The sequence below is a fragment of the Callospermophilus lateralis genome, chromosome 8 (assembly GCF_048772815.1).
Source record: "Callospermophilus lateralis isolate mCalLat2 chromosome 8, mCalLat2.hap1, whole genome shotgun sequence".
Lineage (NCBI taxonomy): Eukaryota > Metazoa > Chordata > Mammalia > Rodentia > Sciuridae > Callospermophilus > Callospermophilus lateralis.
Window position 1 is genome coordinate 51828984 of NC_135312.1, and position 26891 is coordinate 51855874.

At 34.4% G+C, this 26891-nt stretch overlaps 2 pseudogenes; both read right to left on the reverse strand.

The window, feature by feature from the left end:
- Nucleotides 1-23876, reverse strand: part of LOC143405656 (UDP-glucuronosyltransferase 2B31-like) — a 75316-nt pseudogene extending 51440 nt beyond the window's left edge.
- Nucleotides 23877-24732: 856 nt separating this feature from the next.
- Nucleotides 24733-25477, reverse strand: LOC143405657 (UDP-glucuronosyltransferase 2B31 pseudogene; annotated as a pseudogene).
- Nucleotides 25478-26891: the final 1414 nt, after the last annotated feature.

Sequence of the window (26891 nt, forward strand, 5' to 3'; positions counted from 1 at the left end):
ATCTCAGTTAAAGTATTAACCTACAGGATATATAAAGAACTCAATAAACTCAACACCAAAAAACCCAAATAACACAATCAATAAATGTGCTAAGGAACTGAACAGACACTTCACAGAAGAAGATATACAATCAATTAACAAATGTATGAAAAAATCTTGAACATCTCTAGAAATTAGAGAAAGGCAAATCAAAACCAAGATTTTCTCTCACAGTTAGAATGGCAATTATCAATAATACATGCAACAAAAATGTTGGTGAGGATGTGGGGAAAAAGGTATGCCCATACATTGCTGGTGGGAGTGCAAATTGGTGCAACCATTATGAAAGCAGAGTGAAAGTTCCTCAGAAAACTTGGAATGGAACCACTATTTGACTCATATTTCCCACTCCACAGTTTATAAACATAGGACTTAAAATCAGCATACTACAGTGACACAACCACATCAATGCTTGTTGTGCCTCAATTCACAAAAGCTAAACCCTGGACCCAACCTGATGTCCTTCAACAGATGAATGGATAAAGAAAATGTGGTATATATACACAACAAAATAATACTCAGCCTTAAAGAATAATGAAATTATGGCATTTTATGGTAAATGGATGCAGCTGGAGAATACCATGCTATGTGAAACAAGCCCATCTCATATACCAAAGGCTGAATGTTTTCTCTAATATGTAGATGATAATCATGATAGAGGGGGTTGTTAGGGAAGAATAGAGTTACTTTGGATTGAGCAGCAGGGAGTGAAGGGAGGGGAGGGTGTGTGTAAAATGAATCAAACTGTATTACCCTATATGCATATGGGACTACACATCTGGTGTAATTCTACATTGTATACAACTAGAAGAATGAGAAGCTGTTCCTCATTTATGTATGATGTGTCAAACTGTGTTCTACTGTCATGCGTAACTAAGTAACAATTAACTACTGTCATGCATAACTAAGTAACAATTAAAAAATTAAAAATTAAAGAGCTCAAGCAGTCTATAAAAGGATAGAAGCAGCAGTAATGGTTGGCAAGGATGTGGGGAAAATGTACACTCATACATTGCTGGTGGGAGTGCAAATTAATGCAATCATCATGAAATAGTGTGCAAACTTCTCAGAAAACTTGGAATGGAACCACCATTTGACCCAGCTATTCCCCTTCTAGGTTTATACCCAAAGGAATGAAAATCAGCATACAACAGTGATGCAGCCACATCATATTTTTTTTTTTTTGTAGTAGCTCAACTCACAATAGCCAAACTATGGAACTAACCTAGATGCCCTTCAACAGATAAATGTATAATAAAAATGTTGTATATATAGACAATGGAATATTACTCAGCCTTAAATAAGGATGAAATTATAGAATTAGCTGGTAAATGGATGGTGCTGGAGAATATTAGATATGGAAAATCACAACCCCCCAAAGTAGTGAGACCCAGGAAAAGGAGATTGAAAAGGAAAGCCATACATTGATTCTTTCCCAATACATTTTTTTCCTGATGATAAAACAAAACCTGAGGAAGAGGTATCCATCAAAACTGGAAAGGCAAACTCTGGGAAAAGGCCAAAGCATTAATCCTTCTGTAAACAAATACTTTCCAGATACCAACCACTGACCCCAGGCCCTCCATCAGGTCCAGTATGATAAATCCCAGAAACTGACCACTGGTCCTAGACTCCCTCCCATTTCTCCCCATAAAACAGACCCCAAATCCTAAGTACTAAAACTGACCCCTTCACTAATGGATAGAACAAATTCCAAATTCCTGGGTGCCCAAAGAAAATTGAAATGCTCACTAGACCACCTTTCAGAATAACTTATATAAGCCCAGTCCTTTTTTTGTTTGTTTGTTTTGGAGTTTATTTTCCAGTGGAAAGTGGGTCCCGCCATAGTGTAATTTTGTCCCTGCATCCCCTGCTCCTGTGTGAAATTTCATTCCTGAATAAAGTGCTGAGCTGATTTGTGAAGTTTGCTTTCATCTGGGTCTTTTTGTGTTAACAGAGAATATCATGCTAAGTTAAATAAGCCAATCCCAAACAATCAAAGGCACAATATTTTCTCTGTTATGTGTATGTGAATTCACAAAAAGGAGGGAGCTTGGAAAAAAATAAAGGTAATTTAAAATAGGCAGAATGGCACTTATCAAGAATATAAAGAAGAATAAGTGTTGGCAACGATATAGGGAGAAAGGCACACTCATACATTGGTGGTGGAACTACAAAGTGGTGCAACCGATCTGGAAAGCAGCATGAAGATTCTTTAGAAAACTTGGAATTAACCCAGCTAATCCACTCTTGGTCTACACTCAAAGGACTTAAAATCAGCATACTATAGTAAATCAGTCATATTAATGTTTATAGCAGCTCAATTTGCAATAGTTAAACTTTGGAAGCAAACTAGGTGCCCTTCAATGATGAATGAATAAAGAAACTGTGGTACACATACCCAATGGATTATTGCTCAGCACTAAAAGAGAATAAAATTATGGCATTTGCAGGTAAATGGATGGAGTTGGAGAATATCATGCTAAGCCACATAAGCCAATCCCCCAAAACTAAAGTCTGAATGTTCTTTCTGATAAGGGCATGCTGATCCATGGTGGGGGGTAAGAATAATGGAGGAGCTTTGATTGGGCAAAGGGGAGGGTGGGAAGGGGAGGGGCCTTGGGGGCACCCCCCACTCTCTCTTTTGCAATGGATATCATTACCCTAGGTACATGTATGACTGCACATATGGTGCAACACTACATCGTGTACAACCAGAGAAATGAAAATTTGTGCTGCAATTGTGTACAATGAAGAAAAATGCATTCTGCTACTATATGTTAGTTGTAGAGCAGGCTGAACAAATGCTAGCTGAAGGGTGGGCTGAACACTCGACCCCCATCCATCTGATTCCTTATTGCTTGTTTGCCTCAAGTCTGAACACTCAATCCCACTCAAGACTGAATCTCAACCCCACTCAAGGCTGAACACTCGACCCCCACCGGTCTGGTGCAACAGAAACTCAATTCGAACCCCTGCTTGGTCTGCCTGAAAGCAGAAGATCACACCCTTAGCAACTACTGTGTGATCCAATCATTGTATGCCAACAAGGCAGCTTGCAAATCCAGAGACGCTGTTAGATTTAAGCAGCATAGCATAAGGGATATAAGACCTTCTCCTACCGGAACTCTCTCTCTTACTCTCTCTCACCCTCCACTCTCTTTTTCTCTTTGTTCCTTGTCAATGAGACACCACCGCAATATAGATCTCTTGGTTGCTCCGAGTGTTGTGGTCACTTTCCATTCAATATGTACCTAATTAGAATAAACTAATTAATCATTTAAAAACCATATTAATAAAAAGAATAAAAGGGATGATAAACGCTGAAGAGAATGTGGTTTTTTCAATTAGTACAACTGCTGTGGAAATCAGTATGCAGTTTACTCAAAAAGCTAGGCATAGAACCATCAAATGGCCCAGCTATATACTACTTCTTGGTACCTACCCTAAAGAATTAAAGTCATTTTTTTACAGTGATAAATTCATACCCATGTTTATAGCAGCACAATTCACAACAGCCAAACTATAGAACCAGCTGAGTTGTCTATCAATGAATGAATGGGTAAAGAAAATATAGTATATTTACCTAATGGAGTTTTATTCAGCCACAAAAAAAAAAAAAATGAAATTACATCATTTGTGTGAAAATGGATGGAACTAGAAACATTTTTATTAAACAAAAACAGTCATACTCAGAAGATCAGGGTTTTATGTTTTCTCTCATATATGCACACTAGAGAAGAAAAGGAAAGATGGGTTCAGACCTCATAAAAATCAAAGGGAGATAAGGAGATGAAAGGGACCACATGGTAGGAGGTGGGCAGGGAGTGAAAAAGTGCTGGGGGTAATATTGGCCAAATTATATTTTTATATTGTGTATTTTTATGCATTTACAAATATGTCACATTAATTCCTGTCAGTTTTTACAATTATAATGCACCAATAAAGAAGTGGGAAGAAAGATCTAAAAAAATTTAGTTTTAATATTTATTTTGAATTAATAGCTTAAGGCAGAGAATATTTCATATGAGGCTTGGATTGTGGTCTTCATACCAAAAAAGATAGTTAACTCTTGTAGTTTGGATGTGAGGTGTACTCCAAAAGCTCACTTGAGAGACAATGAGATGGTTCAGACAGAAAATGATTGGGTTGTGAGTACCTTAAGCCAATCAGTGAATTAATGACCTGATGGGATTAATTGAGTGGTAATTGGAGGCAGGTAGGTTGTGGCTAGAGGATGCAGGTCATTAGGGGCATGGCTTTGGGGAATATATTTTGTATCTGGCAAGTGGAATCTTGCTCTGTGCATCGTGATCATCATATGAACTGCTTCTCTCCAGCACACTCTTCTGCCACATGTTCTACTCACTTGTAGCCTCAAGGGATGCAGCCAGGTTTCTATGGAATAAAATCTCTGAAACTGTGAGCCTTCAAATAAACTTTTCCTTTTCTACAATTGTTTTGGTGGGTCTTTTATTCACAGTGGTGAAAAAGCTGACTAAAATCATAACTATTCCTCAATTTGGGCCCTTTTGATCATAAAAATGTTTTGTGATATTTTCCTTAAAGGAGAGACTTTGTACTACTTGTGTTTTTATTTATCTATTTTCCACACAATTTATATAATTTTTGTATTGCTTTCAGTGTTAGTGATTATTATAATAGATAACATGCTGAGTTTTGAAGGAAAAGTAAGATGATTTTATTTTCAGTCATTCCAAATGATTTAGATCCTTTACTAGTGTTATGGGTGGGATAAGGCAATTAACTACTGAGAAAAGAGGAAAATTAGACAAGTTCATCATAATTACAGATTATAGAATAGTAAACATAACTGCAACTGTCTACCAAAACTCATTACATTTCACAAAATAATTGTAACAAATATAGGTAACATTGTGTCCTATTTGAAGAGAGAGCAAAATTCAGCAAGTCTTTCCTGTTCCTGTTCTCTATTACCACAACCTAAAATTGAGATCTAGTATCTATTTTCAAAGTATGGTTATGAGAATGGGTAACCAGTTAAATTTATCTGAAGGATTAAGAGAAAATAATGATGAACTAATGAAACCAAATATTTTCTTCAATAGCTCAACTGTGGAAAGCAGATAGCAATCATTGTGTTTCTAATTCCACATACATTCTATTGGGAAGTGACTTAGCTAGAAGAAGGCAAATATCCTTCCAGATGCTCAGGAGAAAATTGATGCTGAAGCTAGATATAAGGTAAAAGACCACAGCAATACTGGTCTCTGAAACCCAAAAAGAAGAGTTAGTTAGGCTTTTTACACAATTATAATTATTGAGTGCTTTATTCAAGAAAGTTCAATATACAAAATTCTGCACCAAAATGAAGCTAAAGAAGGCTGAGAATTTGAGAAACCATATTGATACTATGAGTGAATTCTTATGGTCTTATCTTGATGAATAATCAAAATTAAGCTCATCAAGTTTATTGGTATGACTAATAAATTACACTATTAAGTTTCCACATAGGTTCATATAATTTATTCTTCCCCAATGTTTGATTTTTCTTTGACCTGAAATATTTATACTCTTTAACCAGGAATTAAGTCTCTGGAACAGAAACTGTGAGTTAATTATGATAGGTTGTGAAAAGTTCTCACAACAGTAGCGACTCTAGCATTGTAACAGCTTTTTGCTGGAGTATACTGGGAGATGCCCTTCTGTCAGAACTCCTAGTTTCAGGCTGAATATACTATTCCCCTTTTATTTTCTGTTTTAGCTAACTGGCAACAAAACAGATAGTGTTTAGTGATGATGAATGTCACAGTTGCCACACAGGCCAGCAGAAACTCAACCATATCCAAAGGGTAGTACTGAAAGTATGAGAGGTCCTGGGGAGCAACCCAAAGCTTCTTTGTGGTGCCCAACAAACTAGATCCAGAAGACGGCTCAACTGGCTGTTCATGGTGAATTCTTAATAATCTCATAACATTCTCTTTAGCTCTAAAGGAAAATCATAAGATAGCAATTTTTGAAGCAAGTTAATTGGCCTAACTTTTCAAGTCTCTACAAGGTTCTTTGAAAGTTTTAGAAAAGTGGGTCAAATAAGTGCCATAGGACAGCCTTAAAAGAATTGTTTTTTCTTGAACTGTTGTCTTGAAAAACTTGGCTTCTAAGTTGGAGGTTTATTTATTTCTTTACTTCCATTTCAAGTTCAAATATTATTAAAACAAAAATGGTGGTTGCAAAGAATGGATTTAAAGTAGTACAATCTTTTAAGTTGAAAATTTCTGGGGGATAAATATTTTCCAACGTTAAAATGGTAGGTCAAATGGAAAACTTATTTTTTTTTCTATTAGACCTAGTGGTAGTAAGCCATTCTCAGTGTAGTAAGTGGAACAGTTATATGCTATTTGAAAATGATCATCTTGATGTTGTATTGGTGGGTGAAATGGCTTCTAACAATTCTATTTTTGGTCTTCTTTTCTACCTTATGCTGTGTATTTCCACTCAGTAACCTGAATGATCCTTTTTGATTAAACACATGCTAGCTTCTGATACTAGTGTGATAAAAGTTTTCATATGGCTCCTTATGTAGTTAGATTAATATCCAAATGAGGTTATTATAGTTAAATATTTTCATTTGTTTCCTCTCTTAAATCCTGTGTGCCTGCACAATATTTTCTTTTTGTGATTTCAACCTTTTCAAATTTACTAAAAGGTTTTATGTCATAAATATACATTCATCACTTAGGTTATATTCATTAGGTTCTACCAATCTTATGTGCACTTGTATTCATTAATTTTTAAAATAATTTCTGTCTTATTAAAAAAATATTCAAAAATTATTTTATCATGTCAATTGTTTCTGTGTATTTTTTCTTTTTGTTACTTTAGACTTGTTTACTTTGAGAATTATTTAGTAGATGCATAAAACTGAAAATGCTATACATTGGAAAGACATAAAATAATATTAAAAATATTAATATTTAATTTTAGTTGTTATTTTGGATGATAATTATGATATTATTAGAGGTAAAATTGCTTATTTTGATTATGGGTTAAGTAGGAGTTTCTTACCTTTTCACTCATAGCCTTCTTGTATACTTAAATGCAGAATGTCTTATAAACAAGGTAAATAATTAGTTTTTAAAAATATGGTCTTACATTCTTTGATAATAATTCCAGTTTTTGTAATTAATGTAAACTTTAGTACCTTCACAGTTTAATTCACCATTTTATTTTATATTCATTTCCTGTCTTTCTCACATGCATTACATTTCTATGCTATTTTTTTTACCTTTAAAGTACTTTTCCATTGAATTTTATTACTCTTTTTTTTGCTCATACATTGTTAAAGTATTCCTTTGGGTGATGACTTCCTTATACAGTAAAATCATTGATAGTAATGATGAATGTTGACTTGAATGTAGATGTGTATGGCACTATGCATTTTACCTTGTCACTTCCATTAGAATTTTGGAAATTTTGGTAATTAAAGAAATATTTAACTAAAATTAAACACTTCAATGCTTCAAAGTGCACAGTGAAGAAATTGATATATCCATCTGTAGTAGGTGGATCTTTCATTCTGTAATGGAAAAAAATATTTTCAAATTAAGTATCTTATAATGGACTTGTGTCCATAATACATACAGACTCCTTGCAATGGAAACATTAGAAGACAGACAACATATTTATTAATGAGTTTAAGAATTGGAATAGACATTTCTCCAAAGAATAAATACACATACCACATAAACACAAGAAAACATGCTCATAATCTTTAACTATAGATAAATGAAAATTAAGATCACAAGGAAGTGATACCATTTTATAACTACTAGCATAACTATAATGAGGAGCCCATATGATAGCAAGTTTTAGCAATGATATAGAGAAATACAAACACTACTATAATGCTGGTGAGAAAGTAAAATGCTGCCACTAGTTTGGAAAACTGATTGGGATTTACTCATTGACATGAAGTTTACACGTGAGGCTGTAATTCTACTCCTCCAAACTATATAGGAGAAATGAAAATGTATGTTTACTCAACTGTATTATATAATATACAAATATATTGATTATATAAGAATATATATATTCTTGTTAATAACAGTCAAAATTGAAAACAACCAAATGTCTGTGATGAAATGAATGGATGAGTAAAATGTAGTATTTCCATACAAAGAACATTATTCAGCAAAAAAACAGAAATCAAGTAATTATATATGGATAATGTGGACAAAATAAAAAAAAAACATGCTAAGTAAAATAACCTGATTGCAGTCTACTAAATATTGTACAACTAGATTTTCTTGAAATATGCATTAAATAATTATCTATAGACACTTAAATTAAATTAGTGGTTGTGGAGAGGTGAGGTTAAGGAAGATTTTTTTTTTTATATAAAGAATATGAGGTCTCTTATTTGGTGACAAATTTTCTTAAATTATTTTTTGATGAGGCACTTTTCACTATGTAAAAATACTTAAACAACTTGACTTTAACAATTTAAACATATAAAACTTAAGCCATGGAAACTATGTCTCAAATAATCTGTTATAGTTATCATTTATCATTTCATCTATAAAACATTAATATCCAGAACATATGAGGAAGTCTATAGTCTCTTTAGGAAAAAAAGATTGCTTAAAAATGAATAAATGATCTGAATTTACATTTTTCAAGAAACAGAAATGGGCAAATAGTATATGAAAACATCCTCCTCATCACTAATCCCGAAAGAAATGCGAAGATGCCTGGGTCCAGCTTCAGCAGGGGGTCCCGGGGTCCTGAAAAAAGGGTGGGGGGAGAGGAAAAAACAGGTCGCAAGTTACAAGCAGCCTCCAGAAAAAATCTGCTGTCTCTAGAGGGGGCCTTTACTTTTATACCTTTTTTACAGGTGTTTTTTTTTTTTTTTTTTTTTTTTCAGGTAGTTAATGGATCGCTTCAAAGCCTGAAACTTCTTTGATTTACATAATTTTCAAGAGTTACAATCTTTTTTGACATACATTGATTACTTAAGATATTGAGTGCATTGTTTAAAATATTTTCCTGTAACCTTAGCCAATCATGATTAAGCTTTTACGTGTTTACCTCAATCACTAGACTACATGTCTCCCAACCTATTATTCACTTTAAACTTTAAAGCCTACCTATACTTATTTCGTCAACCTTTAACTTTAAAGCATACTTATGATTATTGGTAAGCTTTCTTACTTCTAAACTAAAATCCCAGTAAAACACACTTAAAATAATGAAAGTCTATTACTTAAAAAGCCTCCTACTCTGAAGTGCCTCTAAAATATATCTATGTTAATTTTATATTATTTTATTTTTAATTTCCAAGGTAATTTCCTCTTTTTCATATGACCTACTTAACTGCTTTCTTACAGAGTTTCCTTAATCCTTGGTCAAAACACACCAATTCTTATGTCTTTGTAATCTTTAACTAAAGAAAAGGCTTTGCACCTCAACCCATTTGTCATTTATATTAACTATGTGTTTTCCATTCTCATCATGAATTCCTGTGTAAGGCAAAGGAGGGTTTGTTAGTGGGGGGAATATATGTTGCACAGGTTGTGGCTTTAGAACAGGGGGCTTACTGTAAACTGTTAAGCTTTTCTCAGGAACTTTGATTTGCAATCTTTGTCCCTTGAATTTCTTGAGGAATAACACTATTGTTTATATCCTGAGAGATATTGAAACACACCTTGTGGCATGTCTTAATTGTATCCTTAGTCTCATTCTGGGAATTTTCCTGCAATCTCAGGCAATATGTACTTTTATTATCGATTGACATATGCCCTATTATCCATATCATAAGTATCATAAACAAAACACTGAACATTCCCCATGGTTCTGGTTTCCAGATGGTGTGGCCCTGCCGCAGCATCCCCCACACTGTGACCCTGTCAGACAGTGGGTGCAGGAACACCTTCACCACAAATGAAAACAACAACCACAAGAGATAATCTAACCACAGTTAAGAGGGCAGTAGTCAAAAAGACAAAAAATGACAAATGTTGGTGAGGATGCAAAGTTAGAGGCACCTTTATGGCACTGCCATAATGTAAATTATTATAGTTGTACCTAATGTGGGATTTGTTGTTACATATTCATTCATGCACACAATACTACAATTTAATTTGGCTAATATCATTCCCCAGTATTTCCCCCTTTCCTCCCCTGTAAGAAGAGTACTATAAATTATTTTCCATCTTGGAAAAACAACTAATTAAGTCTTTGTTCCATCCAGTTTTTTTTTTTTTTAAAGAGAGAGAGAGAGAGAGAGAGAGAGAGAGAGAGAGAGAGAGAATTTTAATATTTATTTTTTTAGTTTTCGGCAGACACAACATCTTTGTTTGTATGTGGTGCTGAGGATGGAACCCGGGCTGCACGCATGCCAGGTGAGCACGCTACCACTTGAGCCACATCCCCAGCCCCATCCAGTTGTTTAAATATATATCTTGACAAGCAAAAGAACTGCTCTTAACTTGGTTTCTTTCTCTTTTTTAAATCATTTAAAAAATTTCTTTTAATTGGTTATACATGACAGTAGAATGCATTTATGCACTTTGACATATCCTACATAGATGGGATATAATTTCTCATTTTTCTGAGTGTACATGTTTCAGAGTCATATTCATCATGTGGTCACATATATGCATACAGTAATCCTGTCTGTTTCATTCTACTGTCTTTCCTATTCCCACATCCCCTCCTCTTCCCTCCTATCACTTCCCTCTACTTAATCTAATGTAATGCTATTCTTCCCAAGTGCTCCCACCCCTTATTGTGAATTAGCATCTGCATATTAGAGAAAACACTTGGCCTTTGGTTTTGTGGGATTGATTTATTTCGCTTAGCATGATATTCTCCAACTCCATTCATTTACTAGCAAATGACATGATTTCATTCTTCTTTAAAGCTGAGTAATATTCCATTGAGTACATATACCACATTTTCTTTTCATGGTGGTTTACAAACTTTATTGTGAATTCAAAGACTATAATTATCTCTCTTTAAAGATAAGATTTTGGGACCTTCTGGACATATAAAATACTTTCTATATCATAGGATAGGTAGGATCTTATTGTATTTCCATACAATATTTAGGTGCTTTTTTTCCTTGGTACGAAACCAAAGAACACTTTACTACTGAACTACATCTCCAGTCCTTTCTTTTCTTTTTTCTTTTTTAATTTTGAGACAGTATCTTATTAAGTTGCACAGGTTGGCTTTAAACTTGCTCTCTTCCTGCCTTAGTGTCCTAAGTTGCTGGAATTACAGGCATGCACCACCATACCCAGTCAATATTTGTTTCTTGATTCCACCTTCAATTCATTTTTCTATGTGATATAAGAAAAGAATTGATAAAATATTGTGTTTCTATTTTTCATATCAATATTCTAGCTGTTAAAATAGTTGGAACTCCTATGAGGAAATAAAATTAAGAAAGTAGAGATCTTATATGTTCCAGAAAGAGCAACATCTACAATACAAGGTAACTTCTACATTATAATTCAGAGGAACTCAACTCAACTTGACTGGGTCACACTTGTCAATCTTAATTAAAGAGAAAGAGTCTCTTCTTTAAATTTGTCTTACTAATCAATTACAATGGTACTTTTAATAAAGGAAGTACTCCAGCATACTTAAAAACTATGTAAAAATATCTTTTGTCTTTCTACTTAAATATTTTATTGAGTTGCGTAGTTTTAGGTAGGTAGCTAGTTAAGATCATTCAGAACTTCTGAAACAATATTTCCATGAAAAAGTGTTTTGTATATTATGAGGGGTGAACTGTAAATTTCTTTTTAAAAAAAATTTTTTATTTGTTGATGGACATTTATTTTATTTATACGTGGTGCTGAGAATCAAACCCTGTGCCTCATGCATGCTAGGCAAGCGTGCTACCACTGAACCACAACCCCAGCTGGAACTGTAAATTTCCATGCTGCACAAAGAGCTTGACTAAACCCTGTGCTAAGATGCATGACCAAAGTTTAGCCATAAAGGTGACCACAGCTGCCATGCTAAATATTTGTCCAAGAAAATGGGATTCAACTCAAAATATAAAATGTCCAACCCACACTAGTCAAGCTATTTCAGTAAATTTTTCACTTACCCATTCTGCAATTTTCCATTTCAAAAAATCCCCAAGAACCTTTTTGGTCTCCCCCCTTTTCACTTACTTATTGTCTCATTTTGCTTCCTAGTTGTTCTCCCTTTGAAAACCTCAGTTACCTTTATGATAATTGGAGTGGAATTCAGTTAATACAGGAGTGTCTCCTGCTACAAGAATCAGAATAACATTTTCATGCCATTTTTAAGTAGTGTCATGCTCTGCTTTTCTTTGACAAGAACATATGTTATACTCACTTGCATTTTATTGAAATAGTGTTTCTGAAAGCATACAGTAAAAACATCAGATTTATGATCATCTCAGATCAACAGGCTAAGGCTCCAGTGAGTCTCATTTGAGTTATGAAATTACACATGTCAGAATTAAAGTAGATTTATTTGAAGATTTTTGAAATTAGATTTTTGCATTGCTTAATGTTGAACCAAGAGTTAAACATTTGGAAAATCAAGAAGGCACATGTTTTGGAAAACATAAGTGATGATCTTGTCATCCTTTGGTAGTTGATTGAATTATGTTAGTGACCTCAGTTCTATTTCCTCTTTCTCTATTTTTCTGTCTTCACAAATTTTTGAATCAAACAAACAACCATTTATAAAAAGAAGTTACAATCACAACCTCAGTTCACAGCAACATTGTCAAATAGGCTTTTTGGCTGTACATTGCTGGTTGTAGCTGGTCGCTTCCTTTGTCAATTCAGAAGACTTTTAGATCAAGGGCCTTTAGAAATAAAATGAGAAATGAACACTATTAGGCACTAAAAGAGGCAACTTTTTGTTTCCTAGAAAGCATACAATTTATATGAAACTGCATTACAATTGCTTTCATGTTTCAGAGAAGGAAGCACCTAAGACCATTTCGAGGAAAGTGAAGGCTACACGGAAGAGGTAATGTGCGACATGAGACTTGAACAAGGAATACAAGATTGGTAGATGGAAAAAATGGACGAGTATATACTGATAAAAGCAGAAACGTGCAAAAAAAAAGGGGGGGGGGAGGGATTCATGTTAAAATGCATTCTTTTTAAAAATATTTTATTTTTTAGTTATAGTCGAACACAAACTTTATTTTATTTGTTTACTTTTATGTGGTGCTGAGGATCAAACCCAGGGCCTCACACATGCTAGGTGAGCGCTCTACTGCTGAGCCCCAGCCCCAGCCCCAAATGCATTCTTTTAAAGAAATAGCAAAGTCTCTGAATATTATAGTAGTGTGTACAGGGAAGTGGGGTGAAGTGGTGCCCAAATCAAAGGAAGGAAAAAAGCTTTTCCATGGTGTCAAATGTTATGACTTCATGATAAAGATTGTGAATTTTTTCCCCATAGAAAATAGAGTCACAGATAACAAAAAGGGGCATCTATTTTTCAGTGGCATTTGAAATACCCCTACAGTAGATAGAAGGGGTAGGTATAAGGTTGCAGAACAAGGAGATAGACACTACAGGAAGTTTTTGGAGAATTCTCTGTACTAAGTAACTACATTTAAAATAAAGAAATTGGACCTTGGTCCTAGGGAATGTAAATGTGTATTAAAAATCCTAACTCTTATAGTTTATCTTTCCTCTGTCAAACAAGAAAATAATTATAAAACATTTAAATGTTCTTTTTGAATTTTTTATTAGTAAATATTCAACAAACCATAAGACACGAATATTTAAAGCAAGTTAGTTTGCATAAGTATATTAAGTCTATGAAAGGTTTTTAGAAATGTTCATAAAACTGAATCTAAACAAGTGCCATAGAATAGTCACAGAAGGGCCAGTTTGGTAGCACAGGCCTGTATCCTAGCTATCTGGGAGGCTGAGGCTAAGCCTGGGCAAATTAGTAAGACATTGTCTTAAAATAAAACAAAAAGGGCTGAGGATGTAGCTTAGTGGTAGAACACTTTCCTGCCATGAATAGGCCCGAATTCGAAGAAAGCCATAGACTGTGTGTTTTTTTGTTAGATCATTGTAGAATGTTTAGCTTTTAATTTGGAATTTTCTTATTGACAAATATTTTCCGAAATGAAAATGGAAGGCTGACTGAGGAAATAAATCTTTTGCAGCAGAGAAAATGATAATAATTCAGTCTAAGCACTATAAATAACATAGTTAAATACAAATGAGATGATCATCTTGAAGTCTCTGAAGAGAAATTGTCGTAGTGTGTGAAATGACTTTCAGTCTCTGTTTTCACTCTTCTTTACTGCCCTCTACTGTCTGATTTCCACCTAGTAGTCATGCCAGACTGTGACAGCTCCTGCTCAAACATTTTCCCTTATCATCATACCTAGAATCATATCCAGATATATTCTTTGGACTATTGGACCACAAAAGGTCACATACGGGAAACATTTTCTCCTATTATTCTTCTTGTGCATATTCTGTTACAGGAATATTGTTTTCTTTTAGCTTTTCATGAAGTCATCAAACATGTTCTCATCTTGGCACCTTGAACATTCTGTTCCCTCTCCTCTCCTACAGCATACTTCCCCGAAACTTCCCAAAGTTTTGTTTCTTCTACCTTTTAATTGATGCATTTGTCTAAACATTATCTCTCAGAAAGGATAGCACCTCTAGGCAGCTCCTCTGTGTTGTGTGTTTATGTGACCTGTATCCCTAGAATTTTAAAATACATTATATTTTTTAAAATAAGAATTTAAATGTGAAATATAACAGAAATGCTGGAAATTTTAAGGTGCCATTGTATATACTAGTCAGACCATGATTTTGGATTTCACATCTGCTCAAAGTACTCCTTCTTTTTGGACTTGTTTACCATTATTATTCCTTTCCCTAGAGTAAGCACTTTTCTTTTCTTTTTTTAAATTTTTGTAGTTGTAGATGGACAGTATACATTTATTTTATTTGTTTATTTTTACGTGGTGCTGAGGATCGAACCCAGTGCCTCACTTGTCCTAGGCAAGCGCTCCGCCACTGAACTATAGCCCTAGCCCCAAGTAATCACTTTTCTGACTGCTAATACCATAGATTAGTTCTGCTTGTTTATATATGGGAATAGTATTGTACATGCTCATTTGTGTCTATATTTTGTGTGGCAGTTGTTTAATTCCATTGGTGTATAATATTCCATTATATGTCATTGCTACAGATTTTCTCTTCATGTTATGATTGATGGATATTTGGGTTGTTAAATTTCACCAATGCTTATATATATTTTTGTATATACATTGTTTTTCATATTCATATAGTTCTATTGCTTATATGCTTGGGAGTGGTATTGCTGAGATAGAAATGGAAGTATGGTTGTGATTTCTTTGTGGAATCTAAATTATTTAGAAGTATATTACTTAATTTGCCAAACTTAGAGGTTTATTGAGTTAACTTTTCTCTTTACATTTTTGTTTTCTAATTTAATTCCAATATGGCTGGTAAATATATTTGAATTCTAATCATTTCTAATTTACTAAATCAGTTTTATGACATATTCACACATATCAGGTTACATTTATTAATTATGTTCTTCAAGTATGAATATTATATTCCATTATGTTCTGTGTTATCAATAAAGGTTTTTAAAAGACCTACCATTATGACTATAGATCTGTGCATCTACATATATTGTTATTTAATATTTTATTAGTAGGTTCAATTTATATTGAATGACTCATAAATTAAGAAATATTCTTTTTATATTTAGTCAGTTTTGTCTATTCTATTGAAATTAATATAGCTACAACAGCTTATTTATATTTTGTGGTACTGATTATTGAACTCAGAGGTGCTCTACCACCTATCCTTTTATATTTTACTTCGAGACAGGGTCTCTTTAAGTGGCTGAAGCTTGCCTTGAGCTCACAATCCTTTGTCTCACAAATCACTAAAATTAGAGGCATGTACCACCATGGCCAGGTGCAAAAGCTTGATTGAGACTTGAAATCTTTTATCTCTTTACTTATAGCCTTTCTATGAAATTAAATTAAGCAAATTTTATAAAAAAAGTGTATCATGGGGTTTAAAAATCCAGTCTGATTATCTTTATCTTTTAATGATGTCATTAATAATTAATGCTGATTTGATATATTCATATTTAAATATACCACTTTATTTCATATTTTCTTTACCATTTTTCCATCTTGCATTGTTTATTTTTATTTGTTCTCATCTGCTTTTAATTTACTATTACCATTCAAAATTTCTACAAATTTCTTTTTTGACAATACATTGTCAAAGTATCCCTATAGGTGATACCCTCCTTAAATAATAAGTATTGGTAGTCATAATCAATACTGACTTGATGGTAGAAATCTAAGCACTACACATATTATGGAACAATTTTTGTTGTAACAAGGGGAAATTTGATTATAAAATATATTTTATCAAAATTGGAAGTATTTGTTTTCCAGAGTGCACCATTACAAAAATGATGAAGTCATCTATTCAGAATGGAAGAAAATACATGTAAATCAAATATCTCATGATGGAGATGTCTTCATCATAAAGACTATAAACAGTGTGATATTAAGAAGACAAGTAACCTAATTAAGAAAGGATTTAAAGACTAGGATAATTATTTCTACAAAGAGTAAACATGAATATCTAGTATGCATATGAACAACCATTCATCATTTTAATCAACCTGTGAAATACAAATCAAGATCACAATGAGATGCCACTTCATAACCACTAGGATGGGTGTAATAAAAAGAAGATGGGCCAGGCACTGAGGCACATGGCTGTAATTCCAGCAGCTCAGGAGGCTGAGCCAGGAGGATTTTGAGTTCAAAGCCAGCCTCAGCAACTGCGAGATGCTAAGCAACTTAGTGATCTCTAAAGGGCTGGGGATGTGATTCAGTGGCTGGGTGGCCCTGAGTTCAATCCCTGGTATCAAAAGAAAAAAGAAAAATATGATGACAAGTTTTAGCTGTGATGTGGAAAAACTGGAAATCTCCTACACTGCTGCTAGAATTTAAAATCCTGCCACTTGTTTGGCAATCAGTGAAGTGTAAATCAAACAACAATCAATTCACAAGATTGATTTCACAACTCTTTTGTAGGTTTCTACTCAAACTTTGAAAAACACCAATCTTCAACATGCCAAAAGAGTAGCAACAGCAGCAGCAGCAGCAGCAACAACAACAACAACAATGAAAGATAATCTCATTGGATAGAATGGTCATAATAAAAAAGACAAAAAATAACAAATGCTGGAGAAGTAGAAGAGGATGGAGGCCTCTTATAGTCCTTGGACAGGAATACAAATTTGTACAGCCACGATGGAGAAGAGAACATGGAATTTCCCCAAATATCTGAAAATAGAACTACCATAGGATTCAGCTTTCGCATTACTGTATACTAACACAATGGAAACGAAATCAGTTTATCAAAGAGGTCCCTGAACTTCCATGTTTACCTGCAGCAATATTCACAATAGTCAAGCTATAAAATCTACTGAAGTGTTCTTATTCAATGATGGCTGAAGCAAACATGGTATATATCCACACACAGCTGGCTTTTAAAATAATGAAATAATTGTCATTTTCACTAACAAGGATGGAAGTGGAAGCCGTTATGCTAAATCATATCAACTGGCACCAAAAGAAAAGTACTGCATTTTCTTATTCACATGTGGAATCTAAAAAGTTGATTTAATAGAAGTAGAGTGTAGAAGAGTAGTAACTAGAGGCCAGGAAGTATAGGAGCAAGAGAGTCTGCTACTCTTCTGAAGTGCAGTAGGTAACTATTGTTTACAATTTCTGATGCATCTTATAAAGAATTAGAAGAATTTTACAGTTCTTAGCAGAGAAGTTATGAATGTTTAAGAAGATGGAAATAAAAATTTCCCTGATTAGGTCATTCCGTATTGTATACATATATCAAATTATTTTGCTATACCAAATAAGTATATATAATTTTTAAAAAGTTTGGTAGTTTTGGAAATTTTAGGTATCAAATGGAAGTATCTTATTTTTTCAACTGCATTGTCCTTCTCTTGTCATATTAGTATAAACTGTGTTTTTTATATTTAGCTTTACAGTAAAAATTTTTTAGTATCACATTATTTTACTAATAATTAGTACTACTAATTAAGTAAATTTTAAGATAATTTGCAATGTAAAAATGATTGGTTGAGAATAAAAGCACATTTCAGAGAATTAAATAATTTTAGTTATTAATATTAGACTCAAAAGAATAAATCTTTTCTCATTGTCAAGGTACCTAATTGTAAATATTACTTTACTGAAAAAAGTGTTATACTTATCAAGGTTCATTAATGACTGTATTCAATGCATTGAGTAAATCTATACTTGTCATTGTAATAAAATCCAATCTAAGAGCTGCTCCTTTGGCCTTTATGTGCATGACATTATCAGGTTGATCCACAAACAAGGGAATGCCAACCAGAGGTATCCCATGATGGATGGCATCATAGATGCCATTGGTTTCACCATGAGTTATGAAATCTTTGGTTTTTGGATGACCTAGGATTGGAACAAATCAAGAAAAATTATTTATGTCAGAAGAAAAAGTGTCAAATATGTAATATAAAGCACTAAAGATAGTTTTCTAGGTAGTAGATTATTATAACTATGAATCTATATTGCAATTACTTTCAAATCTTGGGGCAAGAGGTACCTATGTCCACTGGCGAGGCAAGTGAAGACTACATGAAAGAGGTGGTATGTTACGTGAGATCTGAAAAATGAAAACAAGGTCGTCACCTGGACAAACTAAAGGATCACATGCTGGGTAGGACAACCAACCTGTGCAAACATAAGAGGGGACCTGGGTTTATGTGTTCAATTAAAACAACAATGACGTCCCTGAGCATGCTATGAAGGGTGTTCAGTGCAGCAGGGAGTGGGTTGTTGGTGGTTATGAAATCAGAGGTAGGATTGGCTATACTTCATTAGGAAGTACAACTTCATGATTAAGATTTTAAACTTGGTTGAGAAGTATTTTTCAGTAGAAAAAGAGGATGATCAGAATGTTGTGCCAGAAACTACCTCTGAAGGCTGTACCTTCCAAGTTCAGGAAAGGACTCCTGGGATTTTAACTTCTAGGCCACACCACTGAGACATAAAGTTTATTGTGTAGTTTGCTTGGAATAATATTTCTCTGCTAAGAACGCTTTGTAAATGTGGTTTGTTATTGTAGTACTTTTTACCACAAAACTGTACTTGAACAGTACTAATCTGTATGAAGTGTGTCTTCCACATGGGTTTTGAATTTCTATGTGGAATTTCATATCATACAGTGTCCTGTAAATAAAGATTAAATTCTACCCTTTTTTCTTTACTTAAATTGTTGTTTTTTTTTTTTAAATTGTGGTTTTTGTTTCTTTGTTGTTGTTTTTGTTTTTGTCGTGGAACATGCAGCCAGTTGCCATAAAAGAGTGAGGACTATTTTTTATTGGCATTTCAGATAATACTATTGTAGGTCAAAGGTTAGTTGTAAAATTGTAGAAATAGAAGATAAGGGACAATCAAGGAAGTGACTAAAAATTCTCTGTGAGAGGTAATTATCCCTGAAATAAAGATAGTTGGATGACCATAAAGAATGCGAATTTGTGTAATAAAATGCCCACAGTTGCTCTGTATTCCTCCCCCCCCCCCCAGGACTAAAAGAAAATTTTTAAAAATTGGATTACTTTGAATTTTTCTTAAATTTTCATAATTTTGTTCAACTTAATTATTATCTTTCTGATTGGCTGTTACTCATGTTTTTGAGATTTGTTCTCCTGAGTCTTTCCAAGAAGGTTATTCTGGGGAATCCACTTGCAAAGTCAAGTATTGGGTCCTAAGGTATCTGGTTTCTTGCTATCAAATCTCCATATGACCTGTTAGGGTAAAGCAAACCTCTTATTAGTTGAGTTAAATTACAAGTTATAGAATGTTAGAATTTTAAAGAGATGAAGAAAGAAATCACATTCTTAAATACCAAATGAAAGATAAATAAATGACATCAAGAGAAAAATAAATAATGAGAACTATTGAAATGGAGATGTAAAGGGAGGACATAATTTTCTTGTACTTATTTTTATATTTAATCAAGGTCTTACAAATAGTAGCTTCATATAAGTAGTAGATTAGACAAATGAGTTTATCAAATACTAATATTTAAGAAATTAATAACTATAAACTAGAGCATAATTTGTAAAAAATTACATATTTATTTTGTTTTAGAAATCTGTATTTTATACTAGTTCTCATCTGCTAAATTTAATATTAACATTTTCTTGATATGTGAAGATTATTTATAACCACTTTTTCCACAGGTTATTAGTGTTTGATCGTTGTATGGCCACAGTTTCTAAATTCATGATCAGATCTCCATCTTTTCTCTTATGTCTTCCTTCTTGAGAAATTAATAGGGCCATGTCCACCAGGACAAAATAAGTCTCCTTGGTTTGGTGGATACCTGGACTCAGGGTTGGTGAGCCCTGGACTTCCTTTCTCTAACTAACATAGGCCCCGTCCAACATTTAGGGGAATAATCAAGGCCAGGATTACATAGGATGATGATGTATGTATGATGCTCTTCAGACTTTTTATTACCTGCAAGTGATAGGACACTGATGAACTTACTGTCTAATATTTAACTCTATGCTGATTATGTCTGTTGTGTGTAGTGTCCTCAGAAATTCTGCAAGTAAAAGGAGGAAATGATAGGGCAGAATTTGGAGATTACTGGGTATCTACCTGCAAAACTCTTTTAATACCAAGTTCATATTGCATCTGTAAAATATATTTCTTTCTGAGCACAATGTTAATGCCAAAATGTTGTTAATCAAGTATACCCTTCATGCAATTTTAGAACTTGCTGTATTTTTGTTTTAAAGGTGATTTCTGAGAAAAATTTGCACTATCATGACAGTTAACCTTTCACAGTGAAAATTTCTATAATCAGAACATTTACAGAGTTTAAGATAACTAAATAGGTACTTATTCAATAGTTCTCCACCATTAGGGCACTTTGTCTAACCTTTTGTGGAATCTGGGCGAGGGCTGATGCAATCACATTGGCCCTTTCTTCGGACATGTTATTGACCATTGACCCCAGAGAAAACACCACAACACCATTCTCTCCAGAGCTCTAGACAAAGTCTTCCATTTCATATAAAGGAAAGAATTTGTTCCATCACAACAGAGCAAAGGCAGAACACAGACTATTGTAAGGTTTGGTACAACTATTTAAGGAGAGAAATCAAGTATTAACAGGAGTTGTTTGGCTCTTTTAAAATTAAGTTAAATATACATAATGTGATAAATAGTTATAACCATTTCTAAAGGTTTAAACTTCTGTAGTATTACAGATGCATGTATTTCACATTCTTATGCAAACAATGTCCAGAATATTTTTGTTTTTCACACAGGAAATCCAACTTTGTGCTCTGACAACTCTCTCTGCTTTCTTTCTTGTTGGTATGATTTTAGTACAGACAGTTTGGATCTTTAATGCTACTTAGGGAAACTTTAGATATCCCCAAGCCTGTTCCTTGGTGACCTCTCCCTTTCCATCTCCTGTTTCTTCTTCCTTTAACGTGTCATTGTTCCCCTCAGGTCCCTTGCACCCTTTGCTATGTCTCCTTCTAGGTCCTACCTCCTCCCTCTGCCTGTGCCCAGAGCTGCACTCTTCATGTCCCTCTTTAGCGCCTCTGTTCCTGCATTGACAGTCACTTGTTCCTCTGTCTCAAGCAAGGGCTCTCAAGGAACTCAGGATCCTCCAAAAGCAACTACTTGAGGTTGAAAGGAAAACAGCTAATTAGACATAAACTGAATATGTTGTCCACTTAGGTGGGCTTCAAAGTCACTCAGAGGGCCACAAGATGTCTTGTCTCCCTCACCTAAAATGCAACCTCCCTTAAAATCCTTCTTCACAGATTATTTTAGTGCCATGAAACTTTAACCCAAGTTGAACATAAAATTTTTCCTTGTTGTATTTTTGTCAGAAACACATTTAACTGAAACATTATGTGGAGATAATAACAGTGAGTTTTGTTTTGCCTGATTTGTGGCTAAAATTTTAGAATGAAAGTTAGAGGCTCTCTGTGTCTGCATGTTTATTCATTTATGTGTATGTATGCGTGTATGTTACATGTTACATATATATGATAATCTATTTCAACTCACTGTGAGATAAATGAGCACTTACATAAATTAAACGTACCTAAGATTAACAGAAATGTAGAAAAACCCAAATTCTTTCAATATCACATGACTTAGTAAATCTTTGGTAAATGTGACTAGTTTGATGTTATTGGTTTACTAAAAAAAGATGTTTTTCTCATTTACCAGCATAATATGAGCTAAATATTTATTTGCCCTGGGTTTACTAGTCACCTATGGTTACAAATATTTAACAAGGAAATAACTTGAGATGAGGGCTAGTATAGTATTGTTGCTGTTATAGTATGTCTTTCTAAAACCAGTTACCAAAGTTTTTTTGTTTATTTGATACCTTAGTGATATACTAAGTTAAATTAATCATAGATGTTTATTAGATATGTAGCCCATTTCTAAATAAGACTAACCACTGAAACACTTAAGTATGCATTTATTTAATTTTTACATGTGGATTTTAAGCTTAATTATATTTGGGTCTGTTAAGAAACATAAGAAATTATTGAATGACAAAACAGTCCTGTAAGAAAACATGTGTCACAAAAACATTTCTTGTCAAATGGACATTAGTCAGGTCTTTAACTTCTGCAGTTTCATAAACCTGTTAACCCTAGATGAAGCAGACTTGGGAATGGATGATCTGATAAAGGACAATTATAGTATTTTGTGATGTTCTTGTTTGAGATTTTGCTGGAATTTGATGTTTTAGTTTCATGATTCAAGGAATCCCTTTTTCTTTTGTCTTATGGTATTTTTCTATATAACAAATTTGTAGTTTACACTTTTGCTAATGGAAATGAAACATTTATTGATTTCTCTTGTTTTAATCTCTGCACAATTTGGAAACAACATTATAAGTGCTCTTTGCATTGAAGTCGATCTCTGATGCCTAACTTGGCTTACCAGGCTTCCCAGCTTCAGAAAACTTTTAGAATTCTAATCTGAGATTCCTTTTGAAAAGATCTGGCAAGGCAAACCCCAAAGTCATTATGGTCAATTTCCATTTTTGCTTCACTTCTGAAAATAATCTGACCAATCCAATGAAACAAAGCACATTTTATCAGGAAGTATTACCTTACTTTATTTATCATTGTTCAGAAATGGAGTTGAGTAGTTGTAGGTAAATTTTATGTTTCAATGGAATACCATGATACACCATTTGTGTTATTTTAACCTGTAAATTGCACTGGGCCATGTTGTGTTTATCCTTACTGAATTTTCAATTCTAGGTTCCTCACCGAACTAAAGTGTCCATTGTTTCTGCTATCTTTCTGTCATGGACCACTGGGAATGACACCCTGACTTCCCAGATGTTTTTTTTTGGTAACTTTCTAAAGAATTCCCACCAGTTGAAGCTGGCTGGTTTCATGCTTTGCTCTAAGAAATCATCAAGACTGTGATGTTGATGTCTGTGCCATCACTAAAAGCACTTAAACTGAACGCCAGGAAACTTGTCAGTTGTGATGTTGGAGTGCCATGCCCTGTCTTCAGGAAGAATCTTGTGATACCATTTTGGCCAGAATTTCCTTGACTTCTGAAGTTTGTTCTTAGTGATCTTTTATCCGCTGACTCTCACCCAGCACTTAGCCTGCTCTTCATCCTTCTTGTTCTCTTTCTGGACCTCTTCTCTTACCCCTTTTATTGACAGTGTCATTTCCCCTTAACAAAAATGGAGAAATCTTTTAAAAAATATAATTGAACTGCCCAGAACTTCCATTACTCTTTGGTGTGCTTTGGGAATTGAATATCCACAGATAGTTTCAAAGATTGACTTTAAAAACAGATATTTGGATTTAAAATGTTCAATGAGATCAGAAAATGCGATGTTACTGCCAATAAAAGGGTAGACAAAAAGAGTCTCTCAGGTACTGAGGATATAACTCAGTTGGTAGAGTGCTTGTCTTGCTTGCACAAAGCCCTAGGTTTGGTCCCCGGAACCACACACACACACACACACACACACACACACACACACACACAATCTCTTTTAAGTGATCCTTTTTTAGTGAAAAAAAAATCCTTGCTATGTATTAGAATCATTAAAGTGTGGTATTTGCTAAAAATACATGAGATTCTTAAGGTTTTTCACAAGCCATATTATCCTACATACTTATATATTTTTTTAACAATTATAAGCTAAATGCAGACTACACATACATGTAGCTCAAATTAATAAATATTCCTGAAATATATTAAATTATGCTCTTTGTTAATTGTGAAGTTTATATTTCTCCATCTCTTTCTTCCAGTCAGCTAAGGTGTGGAGACCCGTGTTCTCTGAGGGAGTTTTCCTGAGATTCTCCTATAGCCTTTTAGGTATAGATGGACACAACACAATGCCTTTATTTTTATGTGGTGCTGAGGATCGAGCCCTGGTCCTTCCCGTGCTAGGCGAGCGCTCTACCTCTGAGCCACAATCCCAGCCCCTAAAGTTAATCTTTTAAAAGATTAACTTATATGATTTCATATTCCTTCAGGCTCACTTTCAAAGACATGGCAAATTTTGGAATTTACATTGCTATTAGAAAATAGGGCTTACCTAAAACTCCACTGTAAAACTGATTCCACTTCTTCTCATTAAATGTTTGGAACCAAAAATCAAAATAAAACACATGCAACATGTCTTTGCTCCATGAATGTCATTTGGTCACTTAATTCTGACAAAACAGGCACATAGGAAGGAGGGAATGAAAGTCCTGCACTATATTTTTCATGTGTGTAGCCAGACAATAAGTGAAGAGTGTATACGAATGGTATTTAAAGTAGCTCAGCTAGCAGCTAGCCACAGGGACCAAATGCATCTGCAAGAATGACATCAAACTTGGATCCACGTAGTTTTGTCATAAGATTCTTGTTGAAAACTACTTCGTTACAGAGTGTCTCAAAGTACTCAGAATATTCCCATACCATTTCTTGCAACAGTGAAAAGTGTGTCCAAATTGATTTTTTTTGATAGCTCATAAATCACCTTCCTGATTGTTTCAATGAAATAAACCTCTAAGTCATTTCTAGATATTGTTGTAGGGTAATCTCAAATTTAATAGCAGATCCTTCTTTAACATAATGAAAAATGGAAGCTGAGGGTTTCAGAACAATCACCTCATAACCCCTCTGGACTAGTTCATCCAATATTGTCTTTATATTGATCCAACGGCTGTATTCCATTGGCCACACAAGCACCTTCCCACAACTTCCAGAACCAAAGTGACTACTCTGCTGTAACAGGAACAGAACTGCAGTCATTTTCGTAGACATCCTGGTGAGATGCAAGGCTTCCTTTCACACTGGATTCCCTCTGCTCTTGCTGATATCCAAGCAGAAATCATTAGTTAAAATATAACTTGTACACACCTAAGTAAATACATACACTAACAGACAGAGTGTCTGACTGCCAAGTGGGAAAAGCAGATGGTAGATGACCTCATGTCCCTGTGTAGATGTGCCATGATTCCTCTCTGAGTGCTTTCCTGTAGTTAAGAGTTGATGGCCTTACACGTATGTGTCACTTATGTTATAGTTGACATGTTAGAATAATGTAAGAACAGTGGCATGTGACATGTTACTTTTGTTTGCAGCTTCTTTGTACAGAAGCAGAAATGTAGTCATGATCCTGGTGAATCAGCATTTGGGGATGACTTCCTTCAATGGATTTTGTTTGTTTGTTTGTTTGTTTTTTGGTGTGGTGGCAGTCTTGTTTTTACATAAATCACATATCATACAATTCAGCAATAAGTACAATGCTCAGTGATCCACAGGACTCTCACTGAATTGTAGACTCACCATTGAAATCAAGATTAGAGAATTTTAGCATCCTGAAAATAAGCCCTGTGCCTCACCATTCTCCTTTTTCCAGTCCTAGGAACCTCTAATATACTCTCTCTCTCTCTCTCTCTCTCTCTCTCTCTCTCTCTCTCATTCAAGGAAGAGAATTTATTTCTCACAGCTCTGGAGGCTGGGAAGTCCAGGATCAAGGAGTTGGCCTTGGAGGGCTGGGCCTCTTGCCATGTCCTCACCTGACAGCAGAGCAGAAGGGAGGATTGGGTCTGGGAAGCACAGCTTAGGACCTTCAGGAGGATGGAGCTATCAGGACCTGAACACCCCCACCAGCCCCCATTCCAACACTGCTGCACCCAACATGAGTTTCCAGCACTTGATTTTGGGGGGACACTTTGTAGGGACTAGTATCAAAGCCATCTAGGTACAGAATATGAACCATTTACCACTATGTTATACTGACTCCATTTCCTGGGCAATAGCTACTTTCAAAGTGTTACATTCTTAGTCTCCCCTTTATATATTAACTGAAAATGTGTTACATTAGTGTAAGTAAAGATATGTCAATAATGTTCCAGTTATCTATCACTGTTTAACAAATTGCCCTCAAGTGTAAAGAACTAGAAGAGCAACATTTGTTTTGGTATCCTCTTTCATAATTTGGTGTTGACTGGGCTCAGCAAGGTGGTACTTACACAGGCTTTCTTAGGTGGATATGGTCCTGTGGCGGCAGAGATATAATCATGGAAGGTCACTCATTCATTTATCTGGTGATTGTCAAGAAAAAGTCAAATTGATGGTGGGTTGGACAATTCTCTTGCTCCACTAAAGGGTCATTTATCCTGGGGGCATCTGTTCTGACTCAGATTCTATAGAGAGTGGAGGACTGAATAAG